This window comes from Corvus brachyrhynchos, unplaced genomic scaffold (genome assembly GCF_000691975.1).
Source record: "Corvus brachyrhynchos isolate BGI_N302 unplaced genomic scaffold, ASM69197v1 scaffold44, whole genome shotgun sequence".
Taxonomy (NCBI): Eukaryota; Metazoa; Chordata; class Aves; order Passeriformes; family Corvidae; genus Corvus; species Corvus brachyrhynchos.
In genome coordinates this window covers 2105637-2122432 of record NW_008238359.1, presented here as the reverse complement: position 1 = coordinate 2122432, position 16796 = coordinate 2105637, and positions in this window count along the sequence as shown.

Here is a 16796-nt window from a genome sequence, read left to right as displayed (position 1 = left end):
CTGGGTGATTTCCCTCTTGTCCTTGGTGTTTACACCCTTCAAATATTTGCAGACAGCAGAGTTGCCAAGCCCCTGCTAAGCTGCCGTTAAGCCAAGCTAAACACATGAGCTCAGAAAGTCAGTCTCTCTGACTCCATGATAATAGTTTGCTTTGTTCTTCGCTGAATTTCATGCAGTTTATTGACATTTTCCTGGGATCCTGGCACCTGAACCTGATGGTGATACAGGAGGTGCCATCCTAGAAGAAAACCAAATGATGAATAGGGAATCCAGGTGCCTGTAGCATATGAAGCCAGGAGTGCTGGGTTTCATAGGGTCTAGGTGCTTCCTGGTCTTGTTTGACCAAGTGCGACAGGAGGTGGCCCCAAGGCCCCTTGGCTGAACCCAGGGACCAGCTAATCATGGCCAGCTGTTAACCCAGCTCCACCCTGTTCACTATTAATACAGGACTGATCATTGTGGAGGTCAGTGGGCGCCTGTCTCGTGGTCCTTTCTTGGACTCATCCCTCCTGTCTCATCCTTAGTGAAGCTATCTGAAACTGAGCTTTGCCAGACTCAAACCCCTCTGAAGACCTGCAGCATTCAAGAGGATCTTCAGAGCTTCTCTCCCAACTCACCTGTGTGTGTATGGGCTTCTTTCTCCCATAGAAAATAATCCTACTAAGCCTTATCTCTAGACATAATCATACAATTTTTGAAGGCCAGACTGGGCTTGCTGGCAGATCTTCCCAGTCTTCATTCTTCCATGCTCCTGCTGTTATAATCTCTCACTTGATTTTGCTGGCTGTAACAAGGAGACATCCTTGGCTTGACGTCGGACTTTCTTCTACATCCTGGGATGCTACGGTTATCAGGAGTGCCTGGGCTACACATGGAGCCCACCCTTGCTGTGAAGGACAGCTGGTCTCCAGTGTTTGCTCAGGGTGGAGAACCCAGCAGGGTCTTCATTGCTCATCCTTGCTGGTGGGAGGGTGAGGAGGCCACGTGTAGACAGGTCAGGGATCCACAATGGGCTTCACTCCTATTTACACAGCTGCAGAAGCCACTTGAGCTCACAAAGGGCATCCATAGAGTCAACACAAACCATGTGCAGCAGGGCTGCTGCAGCTTGGTGGGGCAGCATTAGGCTGGACTGGGAGCACAGGGATGCACGGGACGTTCAGGAAGTTCACAGCAAGAGCAAGCATGAGATCCCCTGCACATCAGGAGATGATGTAATAAGGAGTGCCTTCCCTCAGACTCTTGCAGAGCACAGGGAATATCCTTGGAAAAACATACCCTTGGAAACACCCAGCCAAGGAATCTGAGGTGTCAGATACCAGTGTAGACTCCCCATCTTTCTTTCCCAAACCCAACAGCCTATGCAAGCTGGGGCAGAAAAGCCATGTACTCCATGCATTCTCCAGCACAGCCAGAGAAGTCCCATATTTTATTAATGTTGATTTCTAAAGATTAAATGCCTCCAAAGGAGTTCGTAAATAGGGGCCTGTGCAAGAACACAGTGACTTTTATCACCTGTAGGTGCAATCCCTGATCATGGCATGCCTGCGTGCCCATGCCCACACCTTGGTCCCCTGCTCGCTTCTGTGAGCCAGAGATAACTGCACTGAAATATGGAGGGTTGTACTGGTGGGAGAGACACACCAGTGTGTCAGATAAGCAGCAAAATTTAAATTAAGCAGCAAAATTTAAATTAAGCAGTGCTGGGATGGAGGTGCAGCACCCTAAAGCAGAGGTGAGAACATCTTTCAACTTCACTGTGCACGGACCTGAGCCACCAGATCACCAAGCTCGGTCTGCCCTGCCAAAGAATTTGAGGATAAGGGCTCACAGCGAGAGCTGGACCTGTTTTTCCCTGGCAGTCCATGCAAGGCAGTCCTTACAGCTTCTGAGCAAATCACTTGGAGAAACTCCATGCTCCCTTTGGAAAGTGTCTGTAGTAGTCCACGACCCCAGATTGCTTGAGGGACACCTCTGAAGGCCACACTTGGCTCAGCAGGTCAGATCCTTCATGAAGGTTGGCCACAAAGAACATTTTCTTCTGGCCTGCCTGGTCCAGACACGGTGTTCCTGTTCCAAGATGGATCCCAGATGTGTGTTAACATTACAAATACATCTCAAATCCCAGCTGCCAAGTCCTCCACCCCCATCCCAGTCCATCGTCTGGGATGATTAACACATCCTGCAATAAAACTCATCAGTTACTGCTCTTTCCACCCTTCTTTGCTGCAGGTTCAGGTTCCCACGTGCTGTTTTCTACCTCTCTGTTTGCAGAACTGGTGCAGGCAGAAAAATTATTCCTCAGCCATCATATAACTGCACTTTCCACCTCCAAAGTATTTTTGCAGATGGCAGTTCAGTCATTTTTTTGTAACATCCTTCTGAGATTGAGTCTTTATTTAACACTTGGAAAAAGGTGGCACAACAGGGTAAAACTCCTTTCTCCAGGGGTTTTTGACAGATTAATGGCAGCTGCAGCATCAGATCTCACAAACTCCTGCCTCCCAACCTTGCATTCAGCCTTCTGCTGCAGTTTATTCTGTTCAACCCCATTTTGGGTATTTCAGCTCATCTAACACCCAGGATATGTGAGCTTTTTGAAACTAAGAATAAGCAGGGGTTAATGTGTTGCACTGTCTATCTCCAAGGTCCTTCCTCCAGGTCATTTCTTTAGGGGTGAAATTTGCGATAGTTTTTTGGTGTCCTCATGAACCTTTCTTTGCTTATTCCCTTAGTATCAAAGTTATTTGGCAGTCCCTTTGCTTGAGATAAAGAGCATCACATAAGAATGAGCCACAGAAAAGCATTTGAGCTTTAGTACACTCCCTAGCAGGAACCTGGTGTGACAGTCGGGGCAATGAGCAGGGCACAAGATGGAGCTCCCAACCCCCCCCAGGTTTGAAGGCACCTTGTGGTGTCTTTGTCATCGCTGCACTTTCCAGGTGCTTTCTCAGTGATGAAAGCAAATGGAGCTTTTGTGTCCTCTCTAAAAACCTGAGAGTCCTGTAGAGTCTGAGCACTTTGCAGGCTGCCTTTCTGGGAGGAGAACAGCTTTATCTTTATGACACTAATGGCAAAACAAGACCTAATGACGGCTAACCCTGCTCATTTCACTTACAGGGCTCGTTTTGGTGCCAAGTGGTGTTTGTGCTGTCAGTTTGGCTCTTGCTCAGCAGGGCCCTGCTCCTCTACATCCCATATGAGTTTGAATCAGGGATTTTTGTGGAGCAAACCTTGTGATTTTCTTGCTAGAGAAACACAGGAGCAGGTAAGAGGAGAGTCTGAGTGTAGGTCTGGACACCTTTGCCTGGAGGATGGTCTTTGCTGCCTCATGAGCAAATCCCACCACGCATGGATGGGTTCATCCACCACCCTTCATCATGTTTCCCATTTAGGTTGTTAGAGAAAGCAACATGGGGAGAAATCAAGGTTTCTTTCCCAAACCCACAGGTGGAGGGAGGAATGAGCACTGTGTAGGAAGAGGGACCGGGAAGTCTTGTTTCTCTGGCTGTGTCCATGTGGCGTATGGGCTGAATGTTTCCTTTGTGGTTTGGTCTGTGAAGGCTTGTGTCCAGTCCTTTGCTCTCGTGCCAGGGAGTCCCGGCACTTCCATCCTGGAGCTGTCTCACTGAGACAAAGGACATCAGTCTGTGCATAACTTCCCCAGCTCTCCCTTTTGCCCTTCTGACGGTTTTGTGTTGGAGTGGAGCATGTTTAAGTGGGTCAACAAAGAGGTCATTTTTCCCAGTGCAAAGTACCGTAATAAATTAACCAGTGAGAATTTTAATAATACATGAAAGGAGAGAGGTTTGCTGCTTTTGGAAAGGCTTTTCAGCTATTGATGGGGTCAACAGCTGGGTCAGTGGCTGTTGGGATTCCGGTGGAGGGAGAGGTGCTGGGCATCATCCTCCAGCAATGACCACATCCGTGCCATCAGGACAAACACAGAGCTACCCCTGTATCAGCCCACTGATACAAGTGTTGTTATTGGTTTTTGAACACACATTAACGGGCAGATGGAGGAACTGCTGTGGAGTGCTGGTAATGTGGAATTAGTACCCACCCTGCTGTCTGCTCCTTTGAAGCCTGAGGCACATGGGCTCCAAGCTGGGCTTCCAGCTGGGTTTTCAAAATGAAGAGACTTGTGTGATCAGTCGGGGGAAACAGTAGACTACCTCAGTTGTGTCTGGCTGCAGCCACTTTTAACGGAATCATTTAAACTTAAGGAGAAAAAGCTAATCCACAGAAGCCACACAAAACAGTCCTGTCGATCTGGTAGATCCTTGGCTGTTCTAAAGTGTTTTTCAGTACCTTGGCTGATTTACTTCCATTTGGCTTCCTTGATTTTAAAGAAGTCTTTAAACAAGGCAATATTACCATGATCCCAGGTTATTCTTCTGCCCCATCCAGTCAGACTTGTGGGCATTTCTTGGGTCAGAGTCAGAATATTTAATGTTCTCACTGTGCTGTTGGTCGGACGGGAAACAGGAATGACCAGAAATCCTGTAGCATCCGAAATATACAATTGCAAGGGCTTCTATAGACTCCTAATTTTTAAAAGACAATGGTGATGTGACTATTCATTAGGAGAAGGTTATCTTTGAATGGCCAACTTCTCATCCATTTGATCTTCTCATCCATGCTGACTAAACCGTACTACTTCTTATCATGTGACCTATTATGCACTTGAGTTCCCAGAACCAAATAGACTATTTGAGCTCAGGAATCTCTTCCCCAGGCTTTGTTTGCTGGCAGAAGGCAAAGGCTGGGGCAGACACGTGGTTAATCAAGTGCCTCAGCACTATGTTGACTGGTGTTCCTGAAGGCCATGATAGACTCTGCCAGTGCCCAGTCATCTGCTATTGCTGCACCCATTTAATGCTGGTCATCTGCCTTTGAGGTGCTACCTTTTGGGGTGGGTTGTTCCTCCTGCAAGGAAGCCAAGGACTTTCCTTGCTCTCTTCCAACTTCTTTGTGGGTGGTCTCTGGAGACTGCATCTCCTAAAGCCTTCTGCTGCAACCAAAACTCTCAATGACCATCTTCCCTTGATTTTTGTAAGGGTTCCCATCACTGAAGGACCATGGAGAAGTTTGAAAATCTGGTATTTTAGGAAAAGATGAGCAGAGCAATATGAAAAGCTCATGGAGGTCCAGGAAGCAGTAGTCTTCTCGCCTTTCCACCAAAGCATGGAAAAAGAAGACAACAGCTTTCCAGATACGGGAGAAACAGATTAGGTTAATCCTGATTAAGGGAGTTACTGCCAATCCAGAAGGTAGAAGAAATGTTCAGAAGGGACTCCCTAGGCAGCAATAGGTCGATGCCCAGCATCAATCCTGGGCCAAATGGTGGAGCCCACAGGTCTGCGGATGGCAGGCGAGCTGTCGGGTAATGAGCGCAGTCCATACAGCCCCAAGCACCTGGCAAGTGAAATAAAACCTGGCAGATCCCAGGAAGATGTCACCCACAAATGGCGCTCTTCTTCGTGCCATTTTTCAGGGATTAATACTAAGTCTCAGCATTTCCCTAAGTGAAGCAGATCTAATGGCTCCTGTGGGGAGAAGCTGCCAGTGGCACAAAGGGTAATGAAACGGTAAATGTTGAAGACAAATTCATCAGACAGGGCAGTCTGGATCACTTGGCAAGCAGAGCACATTTGAAAAAAATATGTTAGAAGACAGCCCAATGCAAAATTGAACATCAAAGGAGAAAGAAAGAAGATTGTTCCTACAGAAAGGGGCAGTGAATCACCAAATGCAGGGTTTTCTGGGCTTGGTAGAAAGAAACTGCGTGAGCAGCTCCTGATGTGAGTTGAGGCTGCTGCAGAAACAGCTACAGTGACCTTTGATGTCTAAATGAAGGGGTAGGAGGTGCCTTTATTTCTCCTTATGTACAACAACAGCAAAATGTGTTAGAGTAGCTGGCTACTAATGTTGATGCCAAAGAGGAAGAAAGGAAAAATGACAGTATTGCGGAAATAGCACAGAAGTTCTTAGACTGGCAGCTGGTTAGTTTTCTGGAAGAGATGAGAGGTTGGAATAGCCAAGTGATTGTGATATTTTCTCTCTGTGAACATGCTAAGGGATCTCCAGTGTAGTGGAAAAGGGCATCACGAGAGCCCTTTGCAAGATGTCAAACCCACAAAGTGACAGATTGGAAGCAACCCCCTCCTTGTTTTTTTTCTTTCAGGAGGTGGTGGCTAAATATGATGACAAATGAATGGTTAATGGGGTCCATATGGGCATAAATGTGCATTTAATTAAAAGCCTGTGATATAAAAGAAATCAGTTTACAATCATAATAATTCAGGTTGGGAGGGACATTAGGAGTCCTGAACTGCCTGAATCTGTGATTCTCACAGGTGTGGGGGAACTTGGAGAAAATTTCCTTTTGTAGGCACAGGGTTGTGGAACTGGAAGTGTTGTGAGGTCTCAACACAGAACCCAGCCTAGTGCTGTCCTGACAGATGTTTTGGCTATTGGGCACATCTGGAAAGATGTACCTCACTGTAGCAGGCTTGAAATCAGCAATCTACATATTTTAGCTGGCCACCCTCAACCAGCTGTGCAACAGGTAAGATCTGGACCCTTGTATGGTGCAGATCTAGGGTTGTCCCCACATGTACCCTGAATTATCCCCCACTTCCCTCCAACCTGTGAGCCCGTCTGCCTGAGCATGGTGCCTGTCAGGAGAGCAGTGGGCAGGGCTGCGAGCTGGCAGGGCTGAAGGAGAGCCTCAGGGAGTGTCTATGTGTGCACGTGCTTTCTGTGAGTGTCTTCTGGAAACCAGTAAGGTTCCAGAGGGTCCTGACAGAAGGATGAGATAATTAAGTCTCCATAAGTTTCATCCAAAAGGGTGAGCTGAAAGAGGAGAGAAATCATTTTTAGCTAAGGAAAGGCTTTCACACGAGCTTACATGTTATGCACCACCAGGGAATCCACTCATTAGGGTGCCCTTTCAAGCTGCAGGAATGAACCTGAGGCCCTAAAATCAACTAAACCATGAGAATCCAGCTGATGGGTGAGTGCCATTGGTGCTGATCTCCACGGAGCTGTCTTTCTCATAGCAGCTTTTGGCTCCATTTTTCCCTTTTGCCCACATTTAATGCGTTTGGCCTCACAGCCTCCTGCCTCTCTGTCTTGCCAAAATGGAAACACCCACATTTCCCAGAGCAAAGCAAGGGCATCATGTGAAGCCATGAAGGTTGAGCTCTGCCATAAGGGTCGGTGTGAACAGTGCTGCCTCCCTTGCCCCTTCCAAGCCTGGCACATTTGAACATCTGTAGAGGGCCGCTCCCAAGTCCTTTTAGTGTGGAATGTTGCACAGTGGTCAGTGAGCCAGCATCTAGGCTGGCAAGACTCCCTCGTCTTCCTCCTCCTCATAGTATTTTCCCTGTTGTTAACAGTTTTCGTTGCAGACATCCATCATCATACACAGTGGCACTCAGTGACCTTGGGGGAATTTTGTTTCTGTGACCTTGTTCAGGCTCCAGTTGGGGCCAGCTAAACTTGAATCCTCCTGAGCATCCTTCAGCGTAGTCATTCCTGTGTTGCCCAAAGGAGAGTCTCCTTTTGTGTGTCCTGAGCCTGGCTCCTGTTACTTTCCTGTGATGTCCTGTCGTTCTTGTCTTAGGCGAGAGTGAGTAAGTCATCTCCACCACCTTCTCCCTGCCACTGATGGTTTCCTCAGCATCTCTCCTATCCTGACCCTTTTCCAGACCTGTGTCACTAGTTCCTTGCAGAGAAGCCCTTTGATCTTCCCTGTTGCCCACTTTGTGCCAGCAGCTGTGATGTTGGCCCTGCCACCCAGACAGCTACCATGAGGAGGTGCAAAGGGTTGTCTAGCAGACTGTGAGTTCAGTGTGAGTCAAATCAGGCTAATTTCTCCCATTGCAGAGGTTAGTCGAGCTGGAAATGGTTACAGACCATTAAAGAGACAGCTCATTAAAGTGGCTGAAAATTAACAAGCCTCAGAGCTTTTCTAAAATTAGAAACCATTCCTGGAAAGGCAAGCCTATCCCAAATATCCTGCTACAAGGCAGACTCCTTTAGATTGCAGGAGAAACATCCTCACACTTTACTATCAGCTTCAGCCCCATAATATCTCCAGTTCATCATATCAAACCAAATTGGGTGGTTGTTTTTTGCTGTGCATAGAGCCTGTTAAGCTCAGAAGAGTCTCAGTATCACCCTGTAAGGCACTTTTTTTACAGCCTTTAAGCAAAGGAGGTGGCATGCTAAGGGAAGGGGAAAGCATCCTGACATACCTCTCATTCCTGATATCCAATTCTAAGTTCATCTGTATTTCCATCTGCCTTCACCTGAGAGATTGAGGGCAGAGCAGTTTAATTACGGGACTCACTGCTGGAGCTGACATGGGTGTGTATCTCCAATTTATTAAAACTAAATCTCCGTTTGGCTTTTCCAGATTCTTTTCTGTGTTCAAAAGCACTGCTTTAAATCAGCCTTGCTTTGAAACACAAGCAGTGTTCAGGGTTTGGAAAGGATAGCAAATAGATGGCAGCCCCTTCCCTGTCTCCCTTTGGGTCTCATGGATGCTCGTGGATGTGGGACAAAAGAAACCCCAAAGTGCAATTCCCTTCCGGGAAATCTTTCTTAGCCACACCCAAGCCTGGTGAAAGTAAACCTTGTCCTCTCCTGAGCATCTTCCTGGATGTCACAGAGGGCTGGCAAGAGGTGACACAGGGTGGGAGAACAGCCACAACCTCCAGGAGGAGGCAGAGGGGACATGTGCAGTGCTGTTTTGTCTCATGAAGCCCATCCCTGGCCACTCATTGGATGAGGCATCTGTGCAATGAGCTGTTTGTGAGCAGTGACTGGTGTACATTTGCCAAAGAAGCCTGGGGCAGGAACTGTGGCTCCTGCCAGCACAGAGTGGGTGCTTTTGGAGCAGATCCCTGTTTGCAGAATCATAGAATGGTTTGGGTTGGAAGGGACCTTAAAGATCATCTAGCTCCAACCTCTCTGCCACAGGCAGGGACACCTTCCAGTAGACCAGGTTGCTCAAAGCCCCATCCAACCTGGCCTGGAACACTTCCAGGGATGGGGCATCCACAGCTTCTCTGGGCAATGAGAGTAGGAATTCGAGGTAGCCCAAAGCTAGGGGAGAGGGAAGGGAAATTGCTGACAGTGCTGTGGAATTTATTTTGCTCTTGCGAAGGCCAGAAAGCTAGAAAAACTCAGTTATCAAAATGCTTTGCTCTAAGTCATTTATTCATGCTGTGTTCCCATGTCCAGCCCTGCTTGTGTAATGGCCAGGAAAACTCTTATCAGAGACTGATACCAGAGTCTCAGGGGAGAGAAAAAATCTCTGAGCAGTTTGCTTTTGCTTCCAGAAGCCCAAAGCTGAAAAAGCAAACTAAAGTCTGCTCTTGGTGTGCTCACATGGCATGGGCTGACTTGCTCTGGTGGGCTGGTCGGCTCTAGAGTGCGGGATTGAGTGTAGTCTGTGGTGGCAGCTGGGTTTTGCAAACAGACTTGGAGAACACCCGCCTTGATGTGCATCATGTAAAATATGTGTGGCTGTAGTATCACAATATATGTGGTAAGTGAAATATCATATCACAGGCTGCTGGGACATCCTGTTTGGTGGTTGCAGCCCCGTGTCCTGTCAGCATTCAAAGCGGCCACAAGGTACAAGCCTGGGTATCCTCTATCCCAGTCAGGTACACCCATCCACCTGCCTGCACCTCCTCTGGGTGCTGCTCCAGTGCCCCACAAAGGATGTGCCAGGCAGGGTGGTGGGAGGGATTTCAGCTAGGAATAACAGAGTGGAATACAGAACAGGACTGAATAGCAGGAAATAATTCCAGATAACAAAATCGATGGGTCATGGACCATTTGCAGCCAGCCCCGAGTCAAGAGCTAGGCTCCAGGTTCTTCCTGTGAACCCCTTGCTTTCCTAGCACCTTCCCACTTGCAAAAGTGCCGTGCAGCTTTCGGCAGAAGGAATTACCCAGAAAAGGTTGCTTTAGTCAATGAGAGTTGAAAAATGGCTGTGCTGCCCATTCCCATGCTAAATGCTGCGGGCGGATGTGCGATGGGTGGCTGCGCTGGTCCCACATCAGAACTCAGGGTCTGAGTGGTCTCATCAGGTCTCCATATGACAAGTTCAGCACTCCTCACTGGGAGTGGACCTAATTATGGAAGAGTAATTTAGATTTGGAGATAACTGAGGTCAGAAGAGACCTTTGGAGGTCTCTGAACCAACCTCCCACTCAAGGTGAGGCCAGCTTGAAGCTAGGGCCAACTCTGGAGGTAAATCTTGTTACTCCTGGTCTTGTCCTGGCAGGTTCTGATTATCTCCAAAATAGACATCACCCCATCTGGGGATTTTTTGTTCTACCCCTCATTGTGAAGCCTTTTCCGTGCATTTAATGAGACTTTTCTGTTGCTTCTCATGCTATCCCCATGCTTCTCCTGGTAGAGTTTGGGTCCATCCTTTCTACACCCTCCAGACAGGAGCACTACTGGACCTCCCAGGGTTTCCCATGTCCATCTTTCTCAGACAGTCACAGCTTGTCTGGTGGTGTAAGTGCAGCCTCACTATTTTGTATTTAGTTTTTCCATTCCATCCTTAATCAGGTGCTCCAGCATCCCATCAGAAATGCTGTCAGTGCCCTCACATCCCAGAGAGAAATCTTTATTTTCATAAGATTGACCATGCAGCACAAGGCTACTGAAATCTTTCCAACCGGAGAACTCCCATAAAATAAATACGAAGGGAAATGTTTTCCACATTGTGTCACTTCTATGCTGCTTGTCCCATTCACAGAGGGTGGAGGTGGGGAACGGGTCCTCCTGCTCACACCAGTGTACCTGTAGCTCCGAGCCATCCCAGACCCTTCCTTCCCTGGTAGCAAACATCTCTGATGGCAGGAGCTGTTTTTGAAGCTTACGGTTTTTTAAATGATCTTACAAATAAAGAGGCTTTAGCCTGTGTTTGTGCCTCACCTCCCTGAAACCCCCTCTCACCCAGCTGTGAGTGACGCTTGGTGCAGGACATCTCCTGCTGGCTCTGCTGCCCTTGGGTGGATGTCACATGTAGTGATTCCATGTGTGCTCTGAAGCCTAATTACACCTCCGAGAGTGGGGAAAAAAATCCCAGGAGGGAAGGTCAGTTTGACAGCCTGAGATACGCACTGGGTTGGGGGGTTTTTGCATCACCTTCCCTCGGTTCCTCAGCAAGGAAGAGCCTCTTTGTACCCCAGCAAGGTTTCCTGTGCCCCACAGGGTGTTGCAGCTGCAGCGTGGTGTTATTAGCGCTGCCAATCACGGCTCCCCCAAAGCAGTGCTGATAATGAACCCACCGTGAACTCGGCCACGGCTGGGGCGTGATTAACAGGGAACAGCCTCCATCCCTTTGAAGGGTGCGAGGAGCGGGGCTGGGACCTGTCTGTTCCCAGTATCATGTGGAAAGGTGCTGTGAGCGTGCAGCAGGCAAGGAGAACCCCGGGGGGATCTGGAAGGGCAGGAGTGGGGCTCAGGGAGCTCCCGTTTGCTCTGGGAACTGGGGACATTGGGGCTGTGTGAGAGGAATCAGCCAACAGAAACATTACCTGCACAGACAGAGGGGGCTTCTTTGCTGCTTACAAATCTACTTCCAAGCCACATTTCCTTTGAATTAGCACTAGCACAGGGAGGGAAGAGGTGTTCTTGCATGAATAATAAAACCAGCATCCTCCTGTCCATCAGACGAGATAAAAAGCCCCCAGGGACACAGAGGAAGACAACATTATTATACAGGTCACCAGTAGGTTATTCTGCAGTTCTCCTGTATGGGGCTTCACTCGCTGATGCTGGTAGCACCAGCCACTATAGGGGACCATGTTCCTCCTACAGGGCTGTGGGGAGGGGTGGGCAGGACAGGATCCACCCCAGTGCCGCGTAACACAGTCCGACAGCTGTAATTGTTGCAGATGGCAAGAACAGTAGCACCACTGAAGGACCCAAGCCGCTCTATCCCCCTTTCCCAGGGGTGATCTTGCCAGGATGGCTAAAGTGGTGGCAGCCTGGAGAGGACATCAAGGTGACACAGTGACTGGGAAGAACAGTGACACCTTTCCAGGTGTTGTGGTCCTTCTCACGTGCTCCTGAAGTGTGAACTCCTCTCTGCCATGGCAGATGCGCCAGGAGCCAGAGGGAAAACGTGCTCACTGGGGTGCAAGACTAATCTTCACTGCAGAGTGAAAACTGGGGGCATGTGTGGCTGGGACAGACTCATGGCTTTCTGTGGATATGGTGGCACCCCCAGTGGCAGCTGGTGGCCGCAGGAGCAATGACAGGAGACATCCTGCACCCAGGGCTCCTCTAGTTCTGGGCAGATCTGGGACACAAGCACCTGCTTGCCCTGCTGTGGGGTTTCCTGCTTGAATCACTCAGTCCCCGGCTTCATCTTGGTGTGAGAAATTTTCCTGATGTCATGGCTAGGTCGCTCATCCTGCCTGCCACCTTGGATTAGATCCTGTGATTTGTGTCAGATCAGATTTTGGAAGGTTTATTTCACACTGCTGGTGTGCAGTGCTGGTGGGCATGAAGTTGGTGTCAGGGGGAGAAGGTACAGGACAGAAAGATTTCCTGGGAAAAATACATGTTCTTCTCTTCTTCTCCTCTTCTCTTCTCTTCTCTTCTCTTCTCTTCTCTTCTCTTCTCTTCTCTTCTCTTCTCTTCTCTTCTCTTCTCTTCTCCCTATATATGCTATACAGGTGTGGTGGTAAAAATATTAGTATTTCAGATTAGAGAGATGTGGCTCAGAAGTTGATCCTAATTGAAAGAACATCCCTTTCAACTCAAAGCTAACAGTCTCTGACTGTTTCAAACTCCTCATTTTGGAGCTAAGATAATACTGGGTGGGCCACTCCCACAGGCCCCACCAAGAGCCATCTCTCCATGTTGTCATTTTTGATTCCTTCTCAGGATTGTGGCACTTGCCAAGTTCTCCGGGGATGGATACCTGGCTTTACTGACATTTAAATTATTATTTTCCTCACCTCTTTTCTTTTTTTCTGAAAGAGCAGTTAGGCTGGATCTCTGTGTTCACTTTGCAGAGAACAGGGGAGCAGGGAGGAAGATGCTGTCTGAATGTCCCTCACTATAACCGTGATTAATAAAGTGTCTCTCTGGGCTGTCAGTTAAAGCATTTGGATTTTTAGGCACTTGGCGGCCCCAGATTCTCTGAGCTCTCTGCCCTGATGCCACCAGCTCTGTCACAGCATTGTGCCATCAGGACAGCCACAGGGGACATGAGAGACGTCACTCCTGGAGTGGTGGGGTGGTATCTCCTACCATCCATGGTGATATCTCAGTTGCTCAAGAGCAGCCACCTCTTTGGTTCAGCTCTTCTCACCCAGCAGAAGGAACAGGAAGGGTCCCAACCACTGCCTGAACCCGCCCGAGCATCCCTGCTAAGTACACTCAGCCAGTGAACCCAGCAGCACTACCTCACCTCTGCCAGCCCAGCTCTCCATAAAACAACCAGCTCCAGGCAGCATCCAGCTGGAAAGAGCTCCATTTTGTAAACTTTAACTTTGCCATGGCTCTGTTGAGGTGGAAAGCAGCTGAGCAGCAGCAGCCTCGAACCCAGGGAGGATTCGCATCACAATAGCAGCGCGATGAGCACTTTTTTTTAACAAACGAATCTTTAAAAGAAGTACTTGCCAAGTGTCAAAATATTCCTCAATGATATTAAGGGCCTTTGGCAGCCGTAATTTAACCGTGAAGGAACCTGATGCCGGCAAAGGACCACACAGCTGGAAATTTGTGCTGCAGAGCACCATTTTATGGCTGTTAAGCTGTTGGCCTCTCAACATTGTAAAGCTGTTAAACAAACACAGCCCTTGGCTCACAACACGTGTCAGGGAGGCACAGTGTTTTGGCAGGAGCGGACTCATGGCAACAGGGGCTTCAACAGAGCTGTGAAGAAATAAAAATAAGCAGAGAAGGAAAATTCAGGTGTAGGATGAGATGCCCATTGGCCAGCACAGCCTCATGCTGGGAGAAGGTGGTCTTGGAAAGCATGTGTAGGTTCACATGGAGTTGCATCCTCCCCTGGTTTGGCACGAGCTGAGATTGCCATGCACATATGGATCCCATACATCTCACCTCTGTCATAGCTGGTGATCAGTAGACCCTTAAATCACTGTCTTGCAGGAAAGTGATATTCTAGGGAAGCCTAAACATGGAAGATTCGGATGGTATTGATAGCTTTGAATGGGGAAATTGGTGTCCCAGGAGGGTGGGCCACATGCTGCAAACTACATATCCTTTGCTGCATATGGTGACGTGTTGAAGCAAGCTGAGTTAGTGCCAAGAGATGCTCCAAGAGCAGCCACAGCCTGGCAAACACAAGCTGAGCCCTGGTCCCAATAAAGGCACAGCAAATCCACAGGGAAAAAATAAAATACACTTGCTGAGCCCAGTACTCAAAAATCCAGAGAAATCCAGAGGCTCCTATTTCTTTAGCGTTTACTTCCATTCTCTTCTAGTTATCATTGCTTATTCCTCTGACTTGGAAGCTGATCTTAGGAGGCAGCAACAGCTGGTCCTGCTGTGGGGAAGTGTGGTAGGAGATGCCTCCAGCTGTGCTGCCTGCAGCCATCTGTCCAGGACGGGCACTCCAGAGACTGCTGCCATGAGCTCTTCTGGGTCAGAAGCTGTATTAGAAGAACACCAGTGACTCTTTATCATCAGGAGGGCACCGTGCAGAGATGGACAGGGTGGTCTTCCCAGGCTTGTGGGGCTCCTGCCCTGTCCAGTGGTCCCACCCTCCAATGCTACTCCAGCTCCTGAAGCTTTCCAATAAATTTTGTGCTGGCAAGACCCATTCTTTCACAACCAGCCTATGTTAAAACTTATCTAAAACCACCAGACCTGTGTGTTATACTGTTTTCTCTGCCAGATCTTGACTGTGTGGTACTTTCCATTGCTACCAGACAGACTAAAGAGAACTGGAGGTGTTGTGGCTCTCACACTGGTGATAAAAAGAGAAGTTGTGGTAGCATCATTGGTCTTGCTTTGCGGCAGTTCCTCCTGTTTTTTCCACGAAAACTAAATTCTGGAGTCTAGTTTCTGTACTTTGTGGGTTTTGTAATTCAGCATCTCAGCCATGAAGGGAGGCTGGAAGACTGGACTCCAGATGGCTGGAAAGCAGCAAGCTAAGCAGCAAAAACTGGCGCTGGATGTCTGCATTCAGGTGCTGGTTCATATGGTTGCACAACTCCATCTTCTTGCAGTCCCCTTGCTGACTTGCCCCCCCCACACACCTCATGCATTCCCTTGTCTTAGTCCTGCCAGGTGGCTGCAAAGAAATGACTCAGTGTTAACAGGAAGAAGCTAATGGGACATTTACCACCTAGAACTAGGAAAAAAGTGTTCATGAATTTGTTTCCCGATGCTTTGGGTGATCTGTTTTGAGGAGATGGACTAGTGAATTATTGCTGCTGCCTGGTGAAATTGGTTTTTTCCCTCACTGATGGACACAGCTCCACTGTGTCTATTTTGTCACTCAAAAGCAGCCATTTTGATGAGAAGTGGGTGAGATTAAGCCAAAATCTGCCAGCCTTGCACATCCTCTTGCTAAGCAATTTGCTGCTTCGCTGCCTTTGGAAGATTGCACTGAAGTTGCTTTCCCGGCACTAGGAGCCGTTTTGAGAATTAGTGCAAAACGAATTCGATTACAAAGCTCAAAGACACCGACAAAAGCTATTTTTAAGCTTTTGAGAAGTGTGGTCTGAATCAGACTGTTCAGGGGAAACATCACAGGAGTTTCTTACCCTTACTTCAGCCACAAAAGTCTCGAAAATTGTGGGATCCTGGTGCAGTTGGCTGGCTGAGATCTAGCACATGCCCATCACCAATATGCAAAGCCTGTGGTCAGCGCCTGGGGAGCATCATGAGGGACCCACAACACTGCTCGCCTTGGTGCCTCCCTTGGGTTACTAAAGGTGTTTGTGGCTGTTGGTTCTTCCTTCTTAGAAATATCGTGTGCTTCCTCATAACACAACCCCTTGTAACCATCAGAACTCCAAAACTGGTTATATTCATATTAAAATATGAATAAGGTAAATCTCATTCAAAATGCACCACTGTTCAGAGCCAGGGCAGGATGGTGGGGATCGCATCCCCTCCCTTGGCATCCTCTAGTACGAACTGAGGTCTGTGTCAGGCAACACAGGAGCACTGGTCATAATTTCCATCATGCTTATCCACAGGCACCTCTCAAACCTTTGCTGCCTTCAAAGACAGCCTGAACAAGCTGTTTTAAGGACTGCACTTAGATGTAATCCTTCCCTTCCTTAGGCCATGGGAGCTGAGGCGTCTGCAAGGGAGCATAGCTCTCCAAAAGGGAGCAGCTCAAGGTGGTCCCTCAGCCCTGTGCATCCCTCATGCAGGTGCCGTGATCCTCATGCAGAGCACACCCCAAAAAACACACTGCCCACCTCATGGGATGGGGGGTTACACCTGCACAGTTTCAGCATTTAGCACATTTTCCTTGTGTCTATTCCCCCTCCTGTGGGCTCCCAACTGTGTCTGGCATGGGGAGGGCAGCAGGGCCGCAGCTCTCAGGGCCAGGGCTGATGGCTGACATTTATTTTGCTGGTTCACTTCAAACTCCACAGCCCTCTGAGTCCATGCCGCGGGTAGTTTGGCCGGGGGCAGCTGCCAGCAGTGCTTGGAAGGATCAATGATAACCTTTTCCTTTGCTAAGGAGTTACCTATGTGCCAGGGAGCAGAGGATGCTGAAAAACAAATGAAGCTGGGATTCTCCGTGGGTCTCCCTG